A 23,498-nucleotide genomic window follows, 5' to 3' on the forward strand; every position below is an offset into this window, starting at 1 on the left:
TGTCTTTGTAAGGATACTTAGCAATATCTCTCAGATTTCTTCTGCCTTCCCAGTGCTGATGAGCAGAAAGCTATTAACTAATACTGAGTCCAAGAGAGTTAGTTCTCTTTGCTGATGTGTAGTACTGAGTGGAAGAACAAGGTGCCACAGCAAACTTTACCTATCTACCTGTCTCATATTTTCCAGGATCCATCACTGTTGGCTCCCAGCTAAACCTATGTTCATAAAACTGTTTCTGTCTGGTAGTGTTTGAGCTTATGCTACTTGGGTTTGGATTGAAGGTACAGAGTTGAGAAAGGAAGATTTGAGGTGGATTCAAGGGTCACCGTGAAAGGAAGACACAACTTCTGGATGTGAAAGTGAAAGAATAGAAGAGACTCGAGAGAGCATGGGAGTTGTTCATGTGAGGAATCTGGGAAAGGTCATAACATCATAGACAAATCAGTCAATGAGAAAGGTGAGGAATACTTTATATATGCCTGGTTGGTTGGACTTTCTTTTGCTTAGGTTTGGTTTGCTTTGGTTTGCTTTGGTTTGGCTTGGCTTGGCTTGGCTTGTTCAGTGTAGCCCAGGCTGGCCTGAAACTTTCAGCACTCTGCCAGCCTTAGACCCTCAAGTGCTGAAAGGTACAAGCCAGCACACATGGCTGACAAGATGTGTCTTAAGCAGACAAGGACATCTTCACAGTGATGGGGAAAGAAGTGCATTCAACTTTACCAAGTTAATGTGAACAGTGGTGCTAGTCCCTTTTAATAACTGTGTCAAATGACTTCAGAGCCTGCTCTCAACTCTCAGTCTTGAATTTCATGATAAATCATTCAGAGTTCAGTATGTGTCTAAATTCTTGTAGGAAAAAAAAACATAAGTTGTAAGCAATTCCTCATATTTCTTCATTTTGTTTTTACTCATACCATCACTCTGCTCTTTGTAATGGGCATCATTTAAAATTGCTCATGTGTAATGGTTTGTTTATCTCAATAAATCCAGAAGTCAGGGGCATTCGTTACATTATTTTTATATTAAGGAAGTGAAAAATCACAGCTAGATGCCACATGCAGCCCATCTTGACACAGAGATCTTTTTACCTTGGATTTACTGCTTCGGCCCTCACAAGCTGCTCTGAGACCTGGTGTTGCTATAAGGAATACTCAACCCAGGAGTGTTCTCTTTAGAAGAATATTCCATCTTCTCTTTCATAAGATCTGGGGTGACCAACATTAGCCTGACCCCCAACTCAATGCTCCAAAAGTTCCATGAGGCTACCCTGTTGTCAGAAGTTCTATAGTGTATGGGCAATCCTTACCATCGAAATCTACAAGCCCTAGAGCTTACTTGAGTACCATCTTACTAAAGACAGCATTTAATTAAAGATTTCACTTTCCATACCCACTGGAATAGCAGAAATTTCTCACCATAAGCCTCTGTATCAGGCCTTGGTATCTAATGATATTGCTCTTTAATAACATAGATCTGAGGTACATACATACATACATACACACACACAGAGAGAGAGAGAGAGAGAGAGAGAGAGAGAGAGAGAGAGAGAGAGAGAAAGCACATGAGGTATGAAAATGAAGATGCATTTTAGTTCATTAAGAAATAAGAGATGGCTCAGCGCTTAAGAGCACTGACTGCTCTTCCAGAGGTCCTGAGTTCAATTCCCAGCAACCACATGGTGGCTCACAACCATCTGTAATGGGATCTGATGCCCTCTTCTGGTGTGTCTGAAAGACAGCTACAGTGTACTCATATAAATAAAATAAATCTTTAAAAAAAGAAATATTTAGTTACAATTAAAGTCATGTTAGAAAAGGGAAGTGGGAGAGGAAGGAAGGAAGAAATCAAAATGGATAATTTGTGGAAGGGAAGAGGAGATGAGAAAAGATGATGAGAAGAGAGCAAGGGAAGACAGGCAAAAGGAGAGGATAGGTGACAAGGAATGAGAGGGAGGAGAGAGGAGAGGGGAGGTAAGAAGGGGAGGGAGTTTGGAGAGAATGGAGAGTAGGGAAGAGAAGATATAAGAGAAGGAAAGGGAAGGGAAGGGAAGGGGAGGGGAGGGGAGGGGAGGAGGGGAGGAGGGGAGGGGAGGGGGGAGGGGAGGAGAGGAGAGGAGGGGGGAGGGGAGGAGAGGAGAGGGGGGGAGGGGAGGGGAGGGGGGAGGGGAGGAGGAGAGGAGAGGAGAGGAGAGAAGAGAAGAGAAGAGAAGAGAAGAGAAGAGAAGAGAAGAGAAGAGAAGAGAATGCTTTTGTATTGCTGGTGTACACATAACAGTGTATCTATTGTCAAAAATGGTCCCACAGAAATCCTGCAGAAAAGGAGGTGGGAAAATTGTAAGAGCCTTCTAGTCACAGCCACCTTGATTCACATATGAACTCACAGAGACTAACAGCTTGCACAGAGCCTGCACTGCTCTGAGCACTAAGAGGGGAAGTGGAGTCAAGCCCCCATCCCTAACCAGAAGCTATCTCCAATTAGCAACTGCTCACAAGGGAAAAATTTAATTTTCTCCAGAGAAATTTTACAGGGCATTTAAACCACACTTAGGACCAAGCCCCATGACCATCAGTAGATGGTTAACACAAAACAAACTCAGTGATATTTTTGGAGGGGTCTTGCCTTAATGCTTTGTCTGGGTAAGTTTCTTACCTTGCATGTCTTTTGTTTATATATTATGGTTTTCAACTTTGTGTTTTTATGGGATTCTGTGTATAAAAATGTGTCTATATGGATTTTCTTGTGCTTTTAGGGCTGCTGTTTTCTGTTTATTTTTTGTTTGTTTTAGTTTTATTTATTATTTTAGAAGCTTTGTTTTTTTTCTTAGAGAGAAAGAAAAAGAGTAAATTTGGGTTGGTAGGAGGTAGGGAGATGAAAAGAATCTGGAAGATGTTGGGGAAGAGAAAATTATAATCACAATATATTGTATTTTTTTTAATCCATTTTAAAAAATTGTCCCTTGGTTCCTCCAAAACCTAAGCACAGAATTACCATATGATTGAAAAATTATTTCTTTGAGTCTGTATCCAAAAGAATTGAAAGTGGGCCTCTGAGATATTTATATTCATAGAGATGATATTCCCAAAAACCATGGGTGAAGCAACCTAGCAATCGGTTACATACCGATGAAATGAAAATGTGTCAAATGAAAATCTGTCAAAACTTTGGGCTCATGCTACACATGGATAAAACTTCAATATATTAGACTAAATAAAACCAGTATGAAAGAAAGGCAGAAAACATTTAGAAGATTCAGGTTCCATTTCTCTCTCTCTCTCTCTCTCTCTCTCTCTCTCTCTCTCTCTCTCTCTCTCCCCTTCTCTCTCTCTCTCTCTCTCTCTCTCTCTCTCTCTCTCTCTCTCTCTCTCTCTCTCTCTCTCTCTCTCTCTCTCTCTCTCTCCCTCTCTCTGAAGTGAAGTGATAAGTACACATGACCGGGCTTGGTGAGAAGGAGAAATGGCCAGAGCACGGAGGTTAACCTGTAGACACTGAGCAGCTGGCTTGGTTTTTATTGAAGAGATTACTGCACTGACTAGAAATGCTGGAGAGATGGTGCTCGGAAATGAGTTGGTCTGAGGTTAGTGTAAGCTGCACACTTCCCACCCTGAAGCACTTCCCTCCCCTGTGATGGCAAACACCAGGTTATTCATCTGGAACTCCTCAGGAACTATGTCAGGAACTATGTTGGCGTAGGTAGTAAGGGGGAAGAAAGACCATAGTGAATTCTGTAAGTCTGTGTTATAGTAGAAACAGATGCTAGCGTTAAAAAAGGAATGTTAGCATTAAGTCAGCACACAAGGAAGGGTATGAGATAACTAAGAGGATTCCACAAGAGACAGATGGGCTCTGAGAAGCAAGGCCAGTGTCCGCAGGCTGGTTCTCTAGCCCCACCCTCTGCTTCCAGGCAACACTGAACAGCATTGTTCATTTACATATTCTTCCTGCTAATGCTTCTTACGGTAACAGACTAAGTAAAGATGACTTCTAAGAAAGCCTCCGGTTTCAGCAAGTAGATCCCAGACGTCCCATAGACGCAGCATTGATTAAGTAAGAACTACCACAGCTATTTATTGGTACTGAGAGAGTAAAGAGACCTTAGGGTAACTAACAGTGCTTGAAACACCTGCAAGCTCAGAGGCTACCAATGCTGAGCAAGGAACTAACAGCTAGCCACAGTCAGGGTCAATAACTAACAAAACAGGAGTGAGAGAGTCGCAGTCAGAGTCAATAACTAACAAAACAGGAGTGAGAGAGCCGCAGTCAGGGTCAATAACTAACAAAACAGGAGTGAGAGATGGACACTGGTACAGCCATTCCTGAGCGGGCAGCACAGCCGTGAACAGCACGGAATCTCGGACTGGGTAAGCCTGCATTGGCAGACAACCAACCTCGGTGAAAAATACCCAGACTTAGTCCAGTTTCTACCAGTGGTTCTCAACCTTCCTAACACCGGGACCCTTTGATACATAGTTCTTCATGATGCGGTGGACACCAACCATAAAATTATTTTGGTGCTATTTCATATTTTGCTACTAATATTAATCATAATGTTAATATCTGATACATAGGATATCTGATATGTAACTCCTGTAAAGGGGTCGTTGGCTCTAAGAGGGTCGCGACCCACAGGCTGAGAACCACTTCCCTAGACAGTGGTATTTGACAGCCTGTTTCTCTCCCAGGAACTCTTCCCATTCTCTACAGTTTCTCTCAGCTCTCAGCTTTTCAGTTTTGTCCACTTTTCATTAGTATTTCTTAATACCGGTTTGCATTCCAGTTTGTTTTCTTCCATGAGAATCCATGCCTTTAATTGTCATTGGCATGACACAATGAACTTGGGAGATGCTGACCCAGGTTGATCTTCCTGATAATGGGTACCTGAGGTCGTTGGGTCAAGCACAGTTAGGGCAGGAAAGGTCCTGCCATGATCAATATCTTGCATCATATATGTGTGTGTGTGTTATGTGTATATGTGTGTATGTATGTGAGTGTGTGGTATGTGTATGTGTATATATGTGTGTCTGTGTGTGTGTGTGAGTGTGTAGTATGTGTATGTGTATGTGTATGTGTATATGTGTGTGTATGTGAGTGTGTGGTATGTGTATGTGTGTATATGTGTGTGTGTGTGGTATGTGTATGTGTATGTGTGTGTGTATGTGTGTGTGGTATGTGTATGTGTATATATGTGTGTGTGGTATGTGTATGTGTATATGTGTGTGTATGTGAGTGTGTGCTATGTGTATGTGTATATGTGTGTGTATGTGAGTGTGTGGTATGTATATGTGTGTGTGTGTGGTATGTGTATATATGTGTGTATGTGTATATGTGTGTGTGGTATGTGTATGTGTATATGTGTGTGTATGTGAGTGTGTGGTATGTGTATGTGTATATGTGTGTGTATGTGAGTGTGTGGTATGTGTATGTGTATATATGTGTGTGTGGTATGTGTATGTGTATATATGTGTGTGTATGTGAGTGTGTGGTATGTGTATGTGTATATATGTGTGTGTGTATGTGAGTGTGTGGTATGTGTATGTGTATATGTGTGTGTGTGTATGTGAGTGTGTGGTATGTGTATGTGTATATGTGTGTGTGTGTGTGAGTGTGTGGTATGTGTATGTGTATATGTGTGTGTGTATGTGTATATGTGTGTGTATGTGAGTGTGTGGTATGTGTATGTGTATATGTGTGTATATGTGTGTGAGTGTGTGGTATGTATATGTATGTGTGTATGTGAGTGTGTGGTATGCGTATGTGTATATATGTGTGTATGTGTATATGTGTGTGTGTGTGTAGTATGTGTATGTGTATATATGTGTGTGTATGTGAGTGTGTGGTATGTGTATGTGTATATATGTGTGTCTGTGTGTGTGTGGTATGTGTATGTGTGTATGTGTATGTATATATGCTTTGAAAACTGCTAGTCATGTCCCATTCTACCCTGAATAAAATAAGCAACCCTTCAACGTCCTGAGATTCTTGTAAGAAATCCCCTGCCAGCTGTAGAACATTGGGCAGAACCAGCTGAGGCTTTCTTATCTACCCAAGATGCAACTGGAACACAGATGGGCTTTGGTTCTGTAGCAAGTACGACATAATTAGATGTTTGCAGTGGCTAAACTACCAAGTATGAGACATTAGAAATGCAAGCAGAGATTTCCGAATATGTAATTCTAATGTCTAATATGATTTAAAAATTGCATTAGAAACTCTCCGAACTGAGAGAACCCTGCACCACCTCCCACAGCTAAGCCATATGAAGAGGAGTGAATAGCTGGAGGTCTTAGATACAAAGTCACGAAGCACAGAGGATGCAATCTTAGGCAATCTTAGGATGCGTAGAGGCGTACAGGAAGTACGAGGTGAACCATTGGTGCCCAGAGAGCCAGAAAGGGTCTCAAGCTTGACTGCAGCAAGTCAAACAGACACTTCAGAACATTTTGAGCAGCATGCTGAATTTGATTTTTAGGAGTGTTGCTCACAGACTTGCCTTCCTAGAATTGGGGCAGGTGGTCGGAGGGGGTTACAAAAGGAAATCAGGGATCTATGTAACTCCCTAAGCACTTCCAACAAGGGGAAGAACCACACAGCCTTGAAGGGTCAATGTCAGTGTTTGGCCTTCTCAAAAAAGGTCAGCCTAATGTAATATAACGGAATTCTCATGACCTATTGACTCCGTTACATAAATATCTGAAATTATTTCTAAGTCAGTGTGTGACCAAATGCTTTCTTATTATTCATATATTAGACTCCAGCTTCTTGGGATTCCAAATCTCTGAGCAATTTTTTAACATCAACTCCACAATGTCTCATTGTTTTCTAGTGAAAAGCCATCTTCGTGTGACTCTTCCCAAGTTCATTACTCATTCCTTTCTACTCCTCCTGGCTGTTTTCTCCCCTCTCTATAGCTACTCTAACGTTTTGAACTTCTCACAGTGCAAAACGCAGACAGATGACTAAGATGCAGGCATTTCCTTGACTGGATCTTGTTTTCTACATGAGCACTCACAGAGATCAGCCCTTATCACCACCCCTTTCTAAAAATATTCAAGTGTAGCATTGCTTGTGGATTCCACCAATGGAATGCTCTTGCTTTTCAAGTATAAAAATATCTATGGTATAGTTTTGTTTTTAAAAACGAAGTCTATTATAAAGACAATGGAAGCGTAAATTGGTCCAACAAAGAATTAACTATCCATTAGCTGGAGGCAGAAACCAACTCTGCATTGAAATTCTTCTCATCGCCCATCTCCTGAACATGAGATAGGTAAATTGGGACTCAGTCCTGACTTCCTTGTTTGCCCAGGAAAGTTTCCTCAATTATAAAACGTATCCATAGATCATATTTACTTAATATATAGATATTAAGTAACAAACTTGAGGACTAGAGACAACACGAAGTTCTGATTCTGGGTAGTTTTTTAGCGTGCCCTTTGGCGCGGTACATCATAGCTTAAATATTCTGCCTCCATTCAGCTGCAACTCCCTACAGGTCACAGAGGCTGAGAATGGAGTCACTTCTTAGGAAGTTGTTGGTTTGTTCTCATTTTTGCTGTTGCTGTTATTGCTGTTTTTGAAATAATGAAAATAAGAGTTCATGATAAGAGTGAGGGGAAATTCACCCCATAATAAACATCACATTTTTAAAGTTAACATGAGACACAGGAGTGCAAACAGAGGTCTATTTTGCAAATGTTTCATCTTCCGACTTTGACCTGCAGTTTCAGCAGATGCGAGGCAAAGGAGGACCACATTAATCACCCTGATGGTTTCCCATCATGGTCCCATTTGTGCCCACTGTCACCTACCACAACCAGCACCAAGGAACAGCCATTCTTTATTCTTTCTCAATTTTTATTTGAAGATTATTTGGTAAGCATTTTCACAGAAAACCGTTGTGATGTATTTTTATAAATCTTTGACAGGATCATTGATTTATTATCATATGTTCTTTTCTATTCCCTATAATACAGCTTCTAAGTCTTGGTATATTTCACATACATTTTGACATAATGTAGCTAACTGGTTAGAGTATTTTATATACAGTAAAGTGTCTGCTTATGTGGTCATTCACATTGACATTTTAGAAACACAACGGGGGATTCTTGGTATGAGATAAAACACATTATAATTTTATTTCCTTAGCACAGAAGTTAACAAGGTATGAGCCAGGGTTTCCATGCAGAGCTTCTGACTTTTAGAAATTATTTGCTGATATTCAGAGGAGAAGCCAGGAATCGTGAATGGTAAAAATGATACAACGGTAACAGCTGGACTCTGATTTCATGAAACTGATTGAAAGGGACTCAGAGCAGAAGCACAAATGTCCCAAGCACTGGGAGCAGTTAAACTATGACATTTACATGAAGACGTAATGAGATATGAGATATCTCACATGAGTATGATATATTGGTATGAGATAAAAGAGGCAGGCCCCACCTGGGAAGTTAGAATTCAGGAATTTACTGATAAACAATGGAGCATTAGTTATATCTTTTTAAAAGAGTAATCTGTAGTACTATGTCCAATTTTATGAGAAACTGCCAGACTGATTTCCAAAATGGTTGTACCAGTCTGCAATCCCACCAACAGTGGAGGAGTGTTCCTCTTTCTCCACATCCTCACCAGCATCTGCTGTCACCTGAGTTTTTTATCTTAGCCATTCTGACTGGTGTGAGGTGGAATCTCAGGGTTGTTTTGATTTGCATTTCCCTGATGACTAAGGATGTTGAACATTTCTTTAGGTGTTTTTTAGCCATTCGATATTCCTCAGTTGAGAATTCTTTGTTTAGTTCTGTACCCCATTTTTAAATAGGGTTATTTGGTTCTCTGGAGTCTAACTTCTTGATATATATACATATAATATATATATTAGATATTAGTCCTCTATCAGATGTAGGATTGGTAAAGATCTTTTCCCAATATGTTGGTTGCCATTTTGTCCTATTGACAGTATCCTTTGCCTTACAGAAGCTTTGCAGTTTTATGAGGTCCCATTTGTCTATTTTTGATCTTAGAGCATAAATCTATGGTGTTCTGTTCAGGAACTTTTCCCCTGTGCCCATGTGTTTGAGGATCTTCCCCACTTTTTCTTCTATTAGTTTCAGTGTTTCTGGTTTTATGTGGAGGTCCTTGATCCACTTGGACTTCAGCTTGTTCAAGGTGATAAGAATGGATCAATTTGCATTCTTCTACATGCTGACCTCCAGTTGAACCAGCACCACTTGTTGAAAATGCTATCTTTTTTTCCACTGGATACTTTTAGCTCTTTGTCAAAGATCAAGTGACCATAGGTGTGTGGATTCATTTCTAGGTCTTCAATTCTATTCCATTGATCTGCCTGCCTGTCTCTATACCAATACCATACAGTGTTTATCACTATTGCTCTGTAATACTGCTTGAGGTCAGGGATGGTGAGTCTCCCAGAAGGTCTTTGTTGAGAATGGTTTCACTATCCTGGGTTTTTTGTTATTCCAAATGAATTTGCAAGTTGCTCTTTCTAACTCTATGAAGAATTGGGTTGGAATTTTGATGGGGATTGCATTGAATCTGTAGATTGCTTTCTGCAAGATGGCCATTTTTACAATATTATTCCTGCCAATCCATGAGCGTGGGAGAACCTCCCATCTTCTGAGATCTTCTTTGATTTCTTTCTTCAGAGATTTGAAGTTCTTAGCTGAAGGGGTTTACAACCCCACAGGAAGAATAACAATATCAACCAACCAGAACCACAGAGCTCCCAGGGACTAAACCACCAACCAAAGAGTACACATGGAGGGACCCATGGCTCCAGCCACACATGTAGCAGAGGATGGCGTTGTCAGGCATCAATGGGAGGGGAGGCCCTTGGTCCTGTGAAGGCTTAAAGCCCCAGTGTAGGGGAATGCCAGGGCAGGGAGGCAGGCGGGAGGGGGTGGGTGGGTGAGCACTTTCATAGAAGCAGGGAGAGGGGGAATGAGATAAGGGGTTTCCAGAGGAGGAAACCAGGAAAGAGGATAACATTTGAAATGTAAATAAAAAAAGAAGACAACAATAAAAAAGAGTAATCATAAAAGCTTACTTGGGTGATGTAAAAAGAATGTCAAAAGTATCCAAATGTCACCCTATAATTAGAAACCAGGTATAAATATGGAAGGGGAAGGGGGTGAAATAACAATAAAGATGTCTGAAAAAAATCATAAGGGGTCATACTATTACGTATCTACTTAAAATACCTATAATACAAGTTAAATGAAATTTTCCCATGTGGGCAAACAATGATCCCTCCAAGAGCCACATACTATCTAAAACAACAGCAGAAGGAGGCATGAGAAGGCCTCTTCTGAGTAGTTGATTAGGATTGTCCAAAAAAACTCCCAGAAGATTTCCAAAACATGCAGGCTGTTGCTGTTGTCCTTGGTTGTCATCAGAGGTGGAAGGGTAGCCCCTATGGCAGAAGACATGCACTTAAGACGCAGGGCCCAGTGGTCCCTGAGCTGAAATAACCTGAAAGCCTTCTCCCTCAGGACTATCCTTCATGGCAGGAGAAACTGCCATACAAGCTTCCAAAGGACAGCGTAACCAGAAGCCCTACCCAGCTATGATGCTCTGAACGATTGCTGTATGAGTATCTTGATGTAACCATCTGCTCTATAATTAGGCATAAGACCTGCTCAATAGGAGGGAAACTGTATCTGGTACTGGAAACCTATCCACTACCCTGGAACATTGAAGTCTTCAGTCTTGAAAGAGAATCTGTAACTGCCACTTTACTAAACCAGTTTAATCCCTAACTACATTCTAAATATCTGTCCTTATGGCCACAAATGAGTGTTTTCTCCCCTCTCATCAAAGAAACGTCTCTCTGCAGCAGACAAATTACAGAACCACAACCAATCACGATGCAAAGTTGTGGAACCCAGCACCAATAGATAATCCCACACCTAAGACTGGGGATCCTTGTGGAAGACGAAGCACAAATTTTGTGAGAGAAACAGGGAGCCTGCTTTGTAATTCTGTCTCCTAGGAATGTCAGAAGCTACACTCATGAAGTCTCACCGGTAGGACTGCTTTAGCGTGAGCTAAGCAAGGGCAGTAATAACAGACATGCTGAGCACGGGCTGAGCACGGGCTGAGCACGGGCTGAGCACGGGCTGAGCACGGGCTGAGCACGGGCTGAGCACGGGCTGAGCACGGGCTGAGCACGGGCAGAGGTCACGCAGGAGGCCTCAGCCCACACAAAGAGCTACAAGTAACGGAGAATGCTGCTGAGAACTGATAGTGGAAGGAATAGTCTTTCCAGGGAAGAACACACTATATGGTTATCCAGAACCACATGGATAGCCCTGAAAACATTCATGCAAATAGTGTTATACATGCTGGGAATGTTGTCATTTATGTATTTAGGGAACACACACATAATTTTAATTGATATATACAACATATATCAATTATATATTTAATTTATATATATCAATTAAAACTGTGTGTTCCATAGATACATACTTTTTTGATTAATTGATATATTGATATCACACACACACACACATAATCAATTAATAAGAAAAAATAGGCCATGAATTTGAAAGAGTATATGAGAGGATTTTGGGAGGATAAAGAGGAAGTTGGAATGTCATAATTATACTATAATTTCAAAAAGAAATATTTAAAAAAATCTACGTAGAACTTAAGTGTAGCTTCTTTGAAATAAAGAGACGAAAGATGCAGTTAAAAATCCTCAGGTGCCCCCTACTGGTGAGAAAAGGGGATACACGAGGGAAAGCATTCTGTCAGTAGTCTACGCAGCTAAGATAAATGCATGGAAGAAAAACCGCTTACTAGAAATGAAACAAAGCCCAACATATATTCAGACAGTGACATTTAACGATTAGCAGTGCTATCCTTTGCACCGTGGAAAGTATGTAATAAAAATAAATCATAAAAGAAATCATTTCTAACCGTTAAAGAGTCAGGATCCAAGGGAAGGAAATTAAGTGTATAAACATCTGAAAAAAACACCATTTCAAACGTCTGCAAATGGTTTTTAAATGTTTAATATCTTTTCACATCAATTAGTTTTCACAATAAACTCGGATAAGGCTAGTTTAGGTCATTGTCTTGGCAGAGAAGCAAACTCCTCTCGAAAGGTAAGGCAAGAGTACACATGAAGAACCAATTGGTGAGCTCCCAAAAGATACGCCCACATCCTTACAGACCTGAGCTCTAGCTACAAACCTTAGTAAGACAGTCATTCCTCCAGATGGTGAGTGATCAGTGGAAAGGAGCCTCGGTCTCCCTACATATGATCAGGGGGCTAAGGCTGGACACCAAAGTGAAAGGCAATCAGCCTAAAGTTAAAAGCTGAGCTACCCTCGGGAGCTGAACAGAAAACCACCCAGGAGCCTGGTTTCCACCTGCTATAGCCCAGGGAGAGACAGAGCAGTGGCGGCAGCCATGGAGAGCAGAAGGACTCCCTCCCAACAAGCCGAAAGACTCAGGGAACAGGGAGCCCACTTCAGACAGCAAGGCTTACCTGGAAAGCCATCCTCAGTGGTTAGGAGTCAAGCTCCTACGCTGAAAATAGCCCTGGAGTTAGAAAGCCCAGAGTAGAAAGGGCGACACTGGACGGACTGTAATACCTGATCTCAAATTACACAATAAGCTCATAGTGACAAAGGCATGTGACGGAAACAGACACATAGACTAATGGAGTTGAATAAAGGACCAGAAATAAAATCACACAGCTTCAGCCATCTAACTTATTGATAAAAATGACAAAAACACACATTAGAAAAACTGTCTTTAAAACAAATTTTATATCCACATAACTTAAAACTAAGTTCCTATCCTCTTTCAATCTACCACCAATGTCTGTTTAGTTTCCCCTTATTCTGATTTAGATTTGAGCATCCTCCCTTAGAACCTCCTGATTACCCAGTGTTTTGGGGGTCTGTAAATTGTAGCATGGTTATCCTGCACTTTATGACTGACTAGTGCACTCATAAGTAAATACATACCATACGTGTCCTTCCAGCTCTGGGTTACCTCACTCTGAACAATATTCTCAAATTCCATCCAGTTGCCACCAAAATTCATGATGTCTTTGTTTTCAGTAGCTGAGTAGTATCCATTGTGTAGATGAACCACATTTTCTTTATCCTTCACTTGAGGGGTGTCTACATTATTTCCAGTTTCTGACTATTATAAATAAAACTGCTATGATCATAGTTGAGCAAGTGTCCCTGTTGTATAGTGGGGCATCTTTAAAGATAGAGATTAATACTGCTTTCTGCTGCCCAGCAAACAGTAATTGTTAGCTTATTGAAAGCTCCCCCCCCCCACTGTGGGAGATGTTGTGTATGGTTTATTTTATCAGAGTGCATATATGAATGAACAACTAGTATCGTTATTTGTCAAGGCTTTCTGGAGTACAAATCTAGATTTTTATTCTTCCTATACCATTTTCTTTACTTTTAAATTAAAAGTATAACTACATTGCTACCCTTCTCATTACTCCCTCCAAACCCTCCCATAGCTTCATTGCTCCCCACATTTGTGGCTTCTTTTTCTTTGTTATTGTACATATATATGCATAAATATATACATACGACCAGCTGTGGTTGATACACACACACACACACACACACACACACACACACACCACCACCACCACCACCACCACCACCACCACCACACAAAAATACAGCCTGCTGAATCTGTTTAGAGTTGTTGTACCACTCGAATTGGACAACCAATTAAGGCTCTCATCATTGGGGAATCTTAATTCTACCTCTCTCAGCAGCCATTAGTTACCTGTAGGTCTTGATCTTGCTGTGGAGCCTTTGACATTTTGTCCATCCATACTGGTATGTCAACTTGTCTAGTTCTTGTTCCTGTCTTGTTCAGGCAACCATATTGGTGAGATTTCATAGCTGTAGAGTCCATAGAGAAGAAACTATCACAACAGACACCCTGATCCTCTGGCTCTTATAATCTCCTCCCTCATCTTATCTTCCCTGAGCTTTAGATGCAGAAGTTTTGTCGTAGATGTATGCAATGGCCACCTCACAATCAGTTGTCCTCTATATGTTGACCAGTTCTCGTTTCTGTAATGATCTCTGGCTGATGCAAAGAGAAGCTTTCTTTGATGAGGAGTAAGAATTACACTCACCTATGGTAGAAGCAGAAGCTGAGGGTTCTTCCGCCTGATTGAACCCAGGTCGCTGGCTAGGTTTCCCTCCTGTTGAGCAGGCTTTAAGTCCAGTTAGACAGCTGCTTGTTACCTCCAGTACATAAGGGTCACTATTGCAGGTTTAGGGATCTCATGCCATAGTGGTCATCGGTACAGTTCATAAAATTCACAGCTGGGTACAACTATTGGCTGTTTCTTTTCTTTGACAGCTTTTCTAGTGCCTTCCAGTACCTTGAAAGGTAATCCTCAGGTAGCAGGCTTTCAGTCCAGCCTGAATTCTTTGTCTGACCCGGTGTCTTCAAAAATGCAGACCTACCATCAGGAGGCAACAAAGGGTAACTACAATAGCCTGTGTTGTTTTGAGAGTCTCTTGGACTCCTCTGACTAACAACTTCAAAAATGTTTTCTCATGCCTGGTGTTAAGAGTTTTTCTTAGATAGTTCTTGTGAAGAGCATTGTCAGCCAAGTGGCACAAATTTGTCTAACTTATATGCATATGCAATATGTAAACTTACTTCTATGTACTTTTAGGTAAATAAAAGTGATATGATTCCTATAGCTTTTTCAAGAATCCATAGTACTGTTTTGTCTTCCTCCCTCTCTTTCCATAGCCTTCTCTTTCTATACTAACCTCCCTCCTCCCTCCACAACTCAAACAAATGATTCTAATTCCAAGTACTGGGAATTTTTGTTAGATAGTCAATGACTCTTAGAATGAAAGCGTTATCACCCCACGTAGCATAACTTCACTGAAAAAAATGTCATAATATGTATTTCATAAAATACATACAATTTCATATTTGCTATGATTATGTAACTCTAGTTATAAAATATGAACTAATGAATTATTAAGGTCTTCATTATTAGTTCTATTTTTTCCTCTTCCTCACTCTCTGCGTTGGGCTCTCTTCCCTGACACATTAGCACTTCCCCCATTCTTCCCACAGCATGTCTCCCACCATGGTACTGCCTGAGTTTCCTGGTTTAATAGTTGAAATAGTCACTCACAGTATGACCACACGCCAATGTCATCTATGCAGTTCCTAAACTCAGTATCTCCTCTCAGATGAATCTAGGCTGTGTCAAATTAACAATTAAGGTCGACTATGACAGAGTTAGAAGCTGGCCTGGACTACATAGTCCCTGTCTCAGATATCTATTGCTGCTAGTGTAGTTTTCTATGGTATGGCCCCCGGCTTCCTACTATAATTCTATAAAGTGGTAAAGAGCCTACAATGCTCACACAGGCAGGTGTCCTGAGCAAATTTTGAAGTCTTGCTTTTTTTTGTTGGATTTACTAATTTTGATTAGTAGGAAATCCTAGACTATTTCAAGTAGTCTGTATGCCTAATAATATGAAAGAGTGTTCCTAAGTTACATGGGATAGAATTTGTGGCTATGTGAAAGTCTCATAAAGGGAAATTCCCTCAGATGGTTCTACAGTCAGCATCAGAAACTGATGGGATTTCAGTTCCTGGTTGTTACTTTTTCCAGAATGTCAAAAGACATACAGCTTTTTTTTTTTTTTCCCGGAGCTGGGGACCGAACCCAGGGCCTTGCGCTTGCTAGGCAAGCGCTCTACCACTGAGCTAAATCCCCAACCGACATACAGCTTTTTAACATGATACGTAAGATATGTTTATAAAATGTATAAAAATGTTTATCATTTTGATATAGCAATATCAAATCAATATGTCAAAATATAACATTTATCAAAAATGTTGATTTTTGATAGCTAGTATTCTGTGGGGCGGCGGGCTGTGAAAGGTATCCTGATTCCCAGTCCAGATGAATCGAAGCCCTGGGGTCCCTAAGGGATGGCAGGTGCTTCCTAATCTCCTCTCACGTAGCTACAGCCCCCCCACAGCTCCCTGTAGAGAGGTTTGAGACAGATCAGTCACGTAGGGCAATGCTCCAAGCCACTCTGCCACAGGTGAGGACGTGACCACAGATCATATAAGCTCAAGACAGATCAGTCACATAGAAGCAGGGCCATGCCACCAAATATGTAATGTAGATGAGGTCTTCCCAAGCTCTCAGGCCAACCCAATAGGAGGTACCTGCTGTCAGACACTGTCCATCACAAGACTGCATATAAGTAATCTATTCAGAAGGATTAAGGTGTGTGCAGGAATTGCGCCATCTTCTGAGAGCTTCTGTCATAAGAGCTGTAACACTGCCACTTGGGGAAGAGATCTGCTCTCCTGAAATTGCCACCAGAAGCTCCCCTGTACCCCTCGCCAGTCGAGTCGCCAGTCACCAGCTAGTCAGTCTCCTGCTGGCTCAGCCCAGCCTGCGGTCCTGGAGCAACAGCAGTGGTGGAAACAGAGGCAGAGCAGCACAAGCAGCAGAGGTGGTAGAAGCAGTCACCCTCCCTGCCTGAGTTCTCTCCCCTCTGCCTGAACCCACACACCTAATTGGACCAGAGATTTCCATGGAAAGCCTCCAGTACGCAGGCCCACAGTGTTCTAATGTGGTTAGTAGTAGTACTTAGTATTCTAATTCTTGGGTGTATTGCTATATCCTAAAACTCACCTATTGGAAGATGTTTTGAATTATTGGTGAGCATGAACAAAGCCACTATGAACACAAAGAAATGTGGGAAGCACTCAAATAATGTTTTAACAGTATCTAGAGCAATACAGTATTGGGTATAGATTTTAGGAAAAGAATAAATATTTTAAAATTAGCCATCGAAGCACCCAAGCTAGGAAGCAAGAAAGAAAAAAATAAACTAATCCAAAAGAAGACTAGAAAGTAGACTGTAAATCAGTGGGTGTGAAAACAACAGCAATAAAAGAATGTAGACCAGGGATATGGCTCAGTGAGTAATATATGTGCTATGCTAGTGTGAGGATCTGTGTTCAAGTCTGCAGAATGCATGTCAACCTAGTACATAAGAACATGTCTGCAATCTTAGTGCCTACAGCAAGATGGTAGGCAGAACAGGAAGATTCCTGGAAGTTCACAAGCCAGCTAACCCAAGGTTGTCCTCTGTATATCACAGGTATGTCACAGAACATACATGAAATAGACATGGATGTACACACACACACACACACACACACACACACACACACACACCAACAGAGAAAACACAATGAAACAAAAATTAGTTATTTGAAAATTAATGGAATCAGGCTGGAGAGATGGCTCAATGGTTAAGAACACTGACTACTCTTCCAGAGGTCCTGAGTTCAATTCCCAGCAACCACATGGTGGCTCACAACCATCTGCTATGCAATCTGATGCCCTCTTCTGGTGTGTCTAAAGAAAGTGACAGTGTACTCAACATACATAAAATAAATAAATAAAATCTTTTAAAAGATCGTTTAAAAAAGAATTAATATATTCAAAAATAAAATTAATAAAATCAATAAACCTGTTAAGAATAATAGACTAATAAAGAATAATGATAATTGACTAAGAATGAGAGAAAAAAGGAGAATGTCACAGAATCACACTCTAGACTTTGAAAGGATAAGAGAAACATTATTAACTCTACGGCCATAAATTGATGTCTTATGAAGTGTACCTATTCCTTAAAAGATATATATGCCAAAATTCATATAAGAAAACTAAAAAAATTAATAGAAATTAAAACACTGTAGTACATTCCTGTAGTCTCAGCACACAGGGGTAGAGGCAGAAAATCATACATTTGAGGTGGGAGCTACATATAGAACCCATGTCACAACAAAATTGAATACATGACTTTATAAATCAGAAGTACAAGGCTGGAAATTATTAAGTGGTGAATTCTCTCAAGGATTTAATGAAGAATTTATTTTTATTTTCTAGTCTCTTTTTGCATAGAAAAGCAGCCAGAATAATTCCTGCTTCTTTCTGTAAGCCAGCATTTTCTGAAACTATGCAATAACACTTCAAGGAAAGCAAATTATAGACCAATATAGTTCCTGAATAATGGTGTAAAAGTTCTCAGTAAAATATCGGCAAGCACAGGCCAACAATATATAAAAGAAATATGTATCACAAACCAGATGGGATTTATTCCAAGAAAACAAGGCTGGTTCAACACTCAAAGCCATTGATGCATCCATCATATCAACAGGTCAAAAAAAAAAAAAAACAATCTCATAATCATAGCCTACTCAGGAACAGGATTTGAAAACACTATCACCCATGTATGATTTCTAAAAGTAACTGTCTCAGTAAACTAGTGTGGAGGAGAATAGTGTTCCTAGAAACACACACACACAAACACACACACACACACACACACACACACACACACACACACACACACCATGGTCAACATTACACTTTATTTATGCACACCTCTCTGTCTCTATTTCAACCTAAACTTCATGTCAGGACTCTGAAGATGGCTTGGGGATCACTGAACCTCTTGCTCCTCCTGTCATTGTGTCCACATTGAATAAAAAAGTCTCATGTCTCTGCTTTCCACTTCAGTTTGTCTCTTTAATTGACTTATGATGGAAAGGTCAAGCTTAGCTTGTTGTGGTTACCAGAGCCCAGGCTTTGGTTCTAAAACTCCAGTAGCATAAGCTGAACTCAGAATTTTGAGCATCCTCCAAATGAAAACGGAGGATAGTTAGACATGAGATTTGATTTAAAAAAAAAATCTCTTGAGAAAGTTATACAAACCACTAGGTTAGGAGAGGTCAGGTTAGGAGAGGTCTGTCCATGATGGGTGGTCCAGGGGACTTCTGGTATACCACCAATGGAGTCGTTAGGTTGAGCGTGCTGATGACTAAGTGAGGACTGATATTTATGACTTCCATTTCATTTCTTAAGAGACCATCTAAACCAACAGGATGCACAAACCTCTGAGATAAATAGCCGATTATTTCTCATTTAGACTGTAATCATGCAGGCCTGGTTTTCTGTAGACACGCTGTTCCTTCCTGGAGCGCACTGGACTCCTACACAAGCACCTGTGCGTTGTTTCATGTTTCCAGTAAAAACCGATGTGGCATTTACTTTCACAACGTTGAACTTGGATATTAAAGCTGATTGGATTTTTAACTAGTGGACATTTGGTTCTCCATGAACACAGGAAACTAGTGTTAAGAAGACAAGAACAATAAAGGTTTTAAGATCCCAGCATAAATAAATGTTAGAGCTCTATTCTCTCCACCTAAAACTATATGATTTTCTTACCTTAGGAAAGCAACCATTAAAAAGAAAAATTGAAAAGGAACGTGACAATCAGAACTTTTAAAGATTTACATAGTTTTGTTTTTACTTAGAATATTTGTGTTTGGGGAGTGGTACACCTTGTAAGAACTAAGCTAACATAATTTGAGTCTATGTCCTACCCCACCTCCAGTTAACACTTGAGTAAAATGAAAATTTCAAAGTTCATACAATCTTGAGTAGGTACCATTTCGGAAAAGAGGTCATTCCTTCATGAGACTTTCTATATTTAAAATATGGACGACATCAGTAGCGTAACATCTTTCCCTATCCAGAGGCTCACTGAAACTCAGTTTTATTTCAGAGTTGAAGGAAATGAAAAGTAGCCTAGGTTTATCCTAAGTAACTCAAGCAATTCTCTGAAAATCACTCCAGCCTTCCTTGCTCCGTGTCTTCTCTCCTGCTTCGATTCCTGTCCCTCCAAAGGGAAGTTTCCTAGTGGTCAGCAGAGCATTTTTTCCTGTTTGTTAAAAAGGTAGCATATCTTGCCTTGGGTAGTTATGAAAATAGTGAGTCTCAAGGCAGGGGGAACCAAAGCTAGACCAGGAAAAGCAATTTCCTAAGTGAGGAATTTACATTACTATAAAGGCTAAACATGTTCTAAAGTCCTCTCTGAGTTCTCTCAAGCACTTGATGTTGGTCTCTTCCCAAGGTAGGAAATGCTTTTGTAATTCACCCACACACACAAATTACAGTGTGTGTGTAGAAAGATAAGAGTAAAGGAATTTCAGTAGATTGGTTGAAATAGCAGAATACAGTAAATAAAGTAGAGTTTCATACTGTAAGACTCTGGAAACAGCATAATTACCTTTCCTTTCTGCTCTTTAACACTTGGACTTGGGCTGTAGACAGCAAACATCTCCTGGCGTTTGTTTTGAGACAATAAGATTAATAAGAAGAATTTTTAATGGCACTCATTAGAGAGAGAGAGAGAGAGAGAGAGAGAGACAGAGACAGAGAGAGAGAGAGACAGAGAGAGAGAATGAATCAGACATTTTCTCTCTGTGTATCATGTGATTTCAGAGGATCAAACCAAGGTCATCAGGCTTGGTAGCACACATCTTTAATCACCGCATCACCTTAAAACCCCAATTATACCTAAATTTTATTGAAGGCTGGTTAAATAAAACTTTATACTTAAGTGAACTGAACCTCTTCTTTCAACAGACTAGTAATGAATCATTGGTCCCATTCACTTTGCCAAATCTCCCAAGAAATGAGAAGAGTCAGGTTGTCTTCCTCAAATACTTCTAACCTTTCTGTCAATAGTTTATTATGAACAGTAAAATTTATAAACTATAAAATTTAAAAAGACATTGAAAAAACATGAATACATGTTGCTCTGTTGCTGTTGCTATGTTGTTGTGAGTTTACTATGTCAGAAACACAGACATGTTTGTGCCTTTACACAATGTCAGAATCTATTGACCTCACAAGCCATTCATCATCAAAGGAATTCAGAACAAGAAGTCACCAAGGACAGAAACCTGCAGGTATGATTTGATAAAGAGGCCATGGAAGGCTGTTGCTTACTGACTTGCTCCCGCATGGCTTACTCAGCCTGCTTCCTTGTACACCTAAGACTACCAGGCCAGGGTCGGTACCACCCACAAGGGCTGAGAGCAATCCTGTCAGTCACTAATTAAGAAAATTCCCTAAAGCCGCATCTTAGGGAGGCATTTTCTCAGTTGAGTTTACCTCTTTCGAATGACTCTAATTCATGTCAAGTTGACATAAAACTAGCCAGGACAAACTACAACAATGATCGGTACGGAAAGATATCCCTAAAGGTGAAACAGCAGCTCTCATATCCTGGTGCTCACCAATAGCTGACTAGTTGAACTTAAGGCCTACTCAACAGGGGGAAATCATTTCCTATTGCTGGAAACCCAGCCAACTACCCGGGGCTAATCATGTGATGGTTTTGGAAAAGAAGCCTCATTTGCCACTTCACTAAGCCAGGATAATTTCTAACCACATTCGAAATATTTATCATTCTACCCACAGGTCAGTGTAATTTTCATCCCTCACCAAAGAAACCTCATTTTGCAACCGAGAAAGACCATTTCAGAAAATGACTGCCCATCAAAATTCAAAGAACACGTGGGGTAGTATCCACCCACAACTGACCTGTCTACCACACAGCACCTGGATCAAGACTCGGGGAACATTATGGAAGGGGGCAGAAAAATTATAAGAGCCAGCAGAACAAGAAATCTGTTGAGAGATTGCAGCCCGGGAAATGTCAAAAGCTATACCCGTGAAGTCTCAACAGTGTGACTGCCTTAACAAGATCTGACAAGGACAGCACGACAGACATGATAAAAGGAAAAGGAGACATTTTAATGGGCCTCAACCCTAGACAAAGAACTACAAGTAACTACAGAACATTTAGAGTGGGGGAAAATAGTTTCCCCCAAGGGGAAAAAAAACCCAATTAGTTATCCAATATCAAGTGGTCAATCCTGAAATAATACATATATAAGTAATATTATTAGAGTCTAGTAAAATATTAAGGCCTAAATGGAATGGTAAGACTTAGGTAAAATATTAAGGCCTAGACAAAATGTTGAGGCCTAGGTAAAATATTAAGACCTAGGTTGAATGTTTAAGGCCTAAGTGAAATATTAAGGCTTATGTAACAGTTACTTGGCTAGCCTGCCATTATAAGGAAACTTTCTCATATGTTTTAGCTGTTACTAGGAAACTTTTCTAATGCTAAGATTGATTATATATTCACTTATATACTGTGCTTTTCAAAATCAATCACTATAGAAATCAGTAGAACTGTTCTGTATAGTTATCCACAGCAAGTTTGGACCTGAACCAACCACCCAACAGGACTTCCTGCACCTGAATAAGCTTTCATGGTATTTACCTTTATAAGCTGTCCCTTAAGTTCCCAAGACCTGCCTTGGAACTGACATCCTACTTGGCAGAAAGAGACATGTATGTGAGTGACTGTCATCGGTTGACAAGTTAAGATGTAAATGCTGAACAAGTCATATCTTGGAAGACAAGTTAGAACATGAATATTAGACAAGGCAAGGCTCCCATCCCCAAAAACTGACTGGGAAATAACTTGGCACAGATGTTTATGGATTTTGGGTTTTACAACCCTGTAGGATCTTTTTTTTTTTTTTTTTTTTGGTTCTTTTTTTCGGAGCTGGGGATCGAACCCAGGGCCTTGCGCTTCCTAGGCAAGCGCTCTGCCACTGAGCCAAATCCCCAACCCCAACCCTGTAGGATCTTAACTTGGGGTCATGGGTCAGTTCCTGAATCTGGACCATGGCCCTGGTCGACCAGTCCTGGGGGTGTATGCTCAATAAGTCATTCCCATTCGATTGAGATCAGTGTTCACGTGGTTTGTGAGGCGATTCCTGCACCCCAGCAAAACTATATAGACTAAGAATATTGCATTTATATATTTGAGAGAGAGAGGAAAAACTTAAAGAAAAAGACTAGTCTAGAGGCCATGAATCTAAAAGAGGGGTTGGAGAGAGAAAAGGGAAAGGAGAAATTATGTAATTATATTTTTTTAAATAAAAGTAAAATAAAAAGAACTAAAGAATGATCAAACAAAATATTCAAAGTTTATCCTCAGACTGTTCAGGTTGGGTTTTATTAGTATGATTGATGATATTATATATTTCCAATCTAGTTCTGCTGGTGATGGTTTTTGCACATTTGCTTTCCTATAAAACTTTTCTGGAGTTCTGTCTGCTTTTGCAAATCGACATCGATTTCAATGTCTTTTTAAATGGGGTTACTCTAATCATAAATTGACAAAAATTTAAAAAGATTAGTGAAGTGGTAGACAATATGGATACCTGGTCCCGAGTTGTTATAGATATTGTGTTCTCATCCCTGGAACAGCCATAGAGCAGGAGTGTTTGCTTCCAGGTAGTCAAGAGTAGGAGAAAAATTTTAATCCCTTTTTGTCACTGTTTTTATTCTGGAATGTGAAGAAATTATTACACAAGAAGCAATAATCGTCATGGTGATTAAACAAAATCCCTAATTCCTCTAAATGTCATCATGAATGTACGCTGGAGACTTTTTCTGAACCTTCCCAGTCACTTAGTATTAAGTATTTAGTACTCGTATTGATGGGATAATTTATAACCTGCTAAAAAGAAGGCCGTGGTGGTGG

General features: G+C 40.3%; 2 long non-coding RNA genes across 2 annotated transcripts in view; one reads left to right on the forward strand and one right to left on the reverse strand.

Moving 5' to 3' along the window:
* Positions 1–12,554, reverse strand: part of LOC134485600 (uncharacterized) — a 29,331-nt gene extending 16,777 nt beyond the window's left edge. The window contains exon 1 of the long non-coding RNA XR_015671138.1: positions 12,506–12,554. This is a non-coding gene — a long non-coding RNA (uncharacterized LOC134485600). The remainder of the gene's footprint in view (positions 1–12,505) is intronic.
* LOC147996095 (uncharacterized) lies at positions 252–23,005 on the forward strand. The gene is made up of 2 exons (XR_015671148.1): positions 252–457; positions 21,353–23,005. It is a non-coding gene; the product is annotated as an uncharacterized LOC147996095 (long non-coding RNA).
* Positions 23,006–23,498: the final 493 nt, after the last annotated feature.

The sequence above is a fragment of the Rattus norvegicus genome, chromosome 2 (assembly GCF_021556685.1).
Source record: "Rattus norvegicus strain SHRSP/BbbUtx chromosome 2, alternate assembly SHRSP_T2T, whole genome shotgun sequence".
NCBI lineage: Eukaryota > Metazoa > Chordata > Mammalia > Rodentia > Muridae > Rattus > Rattus norvegicus.